Here is a 3032-nt window from a genome sequence, read left to right as displayed (position 1 = left end):
CTATGGTAATTATCTCCCTCTGAGTCCGAAGGACTCAATTGACGAATTTAAATCTATTTACATTCTCTAAATCATCATGTTTTCATCTAATTTGTTATTTTTAAACGCCTTTGGATAATATGATAATTAGCGAAAGAGGAAAAGTTTCCTATTTCGTAAACAAACTATAAAAGTATACATAAAGGCGCTTAAATTTGCTAACAGTACGTCGGTCAAAAAAGTAGCGTAGTCTAAATACAGGATCTAAATTCTAGTTCGTTTTAGGAGACGGTTGTGAAATCATGAAAAAAAAATTCTCTACGTATTTCTTCTACAATATCATCCACATGACAATGTAACTGTAACAGGTGTCACGGGTACTTGAAGATAGTTCGTAGAACAATTTCTGAATATTTATCCTTTGAAACGGATCCTATTTGTCGATTCTTTTAAACAAATCTTTAGTGGCTACTAAGTGGGTTATTCTGCAACAACCTATTTAAATGATGTTGTTCAAAAACGATGACATTAAGCAACTGATGTTCTAGTTTCATTGCTGCAACTATTCGTGAGTTTCTCATATTGTTAAGCTTTGAATCTTAGTTTGTTCCTGTAGTAAGAAAAATGAATTAGTTCTTTTCACTGAAAAAAAAAAAATAAATAAACGCTTACCTTCGTCGTTTTTTCTTTCGCTACAACTACGCTTTTCTAAGCCAACGGATGTGGTCGCCAGCCGAATAATCATTGAAAAATTTTTCTGTGCCGGATGTTATTTTTAAATGGCTTTCGCTTTCAGAATTCAGTACATTCAGATTTCGTGATTTTGTTCCAAGTGCCTATTGTAGTCAACATATGAGACGTACAGAAACGTTCACGCAAACAGCTTTTTGTCCCGATGATGCAGCAAAGCTGCAACTTTTTCTTACCGTATCCCACAGGGTCGAGGAGCTCCAAAACAAACCGTCCATATCGATGGTTCGAACCGGCTTTTCCATCACCATCGTGTCGGTCTCGTCGACCAAGCTTTAGGCGATGAGGACCGGTTTCTTGGACTTTTAGGCGTTGTAAGCGGACACACATTCCTCCATCAGTTTCGCTGCCTCTGCGCTTTCCTTCGTCCTTCGATCGTAACAGATCGACATTGTCATCATCGTCTGTGGCAACGAATACCGTGTGTTTTCCACCGGCAATATGTGGCCGTCTTCCTCAAATTCTACGCTCCTGGCTGCTGAACGGTGCAATGTGACGGTACCAGCGCTGAGCGAGGACGTTATTCCCAGCCGGAGCTTCACCGAAAGCGTCAAACATCGACAAATCGGCCTCTATATCTCAATGAAACTGTGGTCAGCGAGAAATTTGTCCACTTCCTCCAGCCTATTGGGAGTTTTGTGCGCCGGGGGTCATTTGAATGTTTGGATGCGACTGCAAGAAAAAACTCGGAAGAACTAAACAAGATCTACAGGAACACATAGGAGAATGGAGCACGAGGATTTTTGAGCAGTAGTTGATCGGAACTTAAACAAATGGTGCTGCATCTCAGTATCAGCGATTTCATCCGAGCTTTGGATTACACATCAACCGCGGTTTGATAAGCTGTAGGGATATTTTTGAAAGTATAGGTATAGGTAATTTTGGCGATTTTGGTTGATTACTTACGGTTTGTATAATCGTGGCCCGGATTGATAAATAAATTTAATGCTTTCCGCGGGAGCTGCGGCCGTTTTCCTTTTGGTCGTTAATTGTTAATTGACACATCTAGATTTGGGATAAAGAAAATTGTGAGAAAAAATGGAGAACTATAGCTAAAATAACCGTGTACTTACATTTTTTTAAAAGATCCAGAAATGATTCCGAACGTTCCGACCAAATGAAAGTTTTGTTTCTTCTTCGCCTCATCGTGAGCTGAGACAGTTGTGTTTACATTTTGCATGCTGTGGTGCGGAGTGGCAGTTGGGTTGGGATGTTCATAATTTAGTGATCTCGCTTACTTGATTTTACATTCCAAAAGATTTATATTTACTTCAAGGCTCAACTTCAGTATAAATACTTTCAAATTTAAATCCGAAAATATGTAAAACTATGTCTTTTAAAATTTATCTATCATTGGATTGACTGTAGTGAGTGTGTGAGAGTACATATTTATTCATTTCCTACAAATCCATCCCACAAACCGAATTGAAGTTATAGTCTTTTAGGAAATTTCTTTAAAAGTAATATTTCACTGAGATTCAATTCAATTAAAGAGAAATCGAATCAGCGACGGAACGTTATTTTGGTTGTTGCAAAAAGTCGAAGGTGACTTGTAACGTGTGGATTGATAAAAGAATATAAAATGAAAAATGGGAACTTACGAATAATCAACGATGGCTGATAACGATGCGAATTATTTACACATGCACTTCCTGTGGATTTGTGGCCAAAAGCGTACGCGATGCTTTTACACTGGTGTATTTCCGGTCGGTCTCCATAGCACTACCACGAAACAAACAGTCGATCAGTTGCAAGCAATAATAAATTTTGTTCTTTTGGTTGACATCCTATAATTTCACAGTCCTGCAATATGAAAGCGCCTGTAGATAATGCTATCACTTGAAAATAAATGCTTCGATCTTTAAAATTACAGTGCATGTCCTGCTCCTTTTTGTTACAGGACATTTGCTGTAATATTAAATAATTTTTCATTTGCTTTTCAACCAATCCATTGAAAATAACGTGTTATTTAAATTACAGGATGTATTATATTAAAGGTAAACATTTTCAATGACACGTAATAGTCATTATTTTTTTCTGTGTAGGCCAAATCGTCAGATGAAACAAATCAAGCTGTAGCTCTATTATTCAGTTGGTTGCATCGAGTCAAATTCGCTGCTAGATTCCCTGGCAGAAAACGCTCATCGTGCCTCGATAAATGGTGCTTATACTGCATAATGGGGGGGTTTCACATTATGCCCCTACAGTGACTGGTTTTGAGCTTTTGGCAAAAAAAATTGAAAATGCATTTTTAATCGTTTTTATCTACTTTTCAAATTTCATCCAATTAGGCAATAGACTAT

At 37.6% G+C, this 3032-nt stretch overlaps 1 pseudogene; it reads right to left on the bottom strand.

Annotated features, from left to right (window-relative positions):
* Positions 1–201: 201 nt before the first annotated feature.
* Positions 202–1379, bottom strand: LOC129742741 (probable elongation factor 1-beta; annotated as a pseudogene).
* Between the last annotated feature and the right edge of the window lie 1653 nt (positions 1380–3032).

Source organism: Uranotaenia lowii, chromosome 2, assembly GCF_029784155.1.
Source record: "Uranotaenia lowii strain MFRU-FL chromosome 2, ASM2978415v1, whole genome shotgun sequence".
NCBI classification, from domain to species: Eukaryota; Metazoa; Arthropoda; class Insecta; order Diptera; family Culicidae; genus Uranotaenia; species Uranotaenia lowii.
Note: the sequence above shows the minus strand (reverse complement) of the source record. Positions and strands in the feature narration are given on the sequence as shown.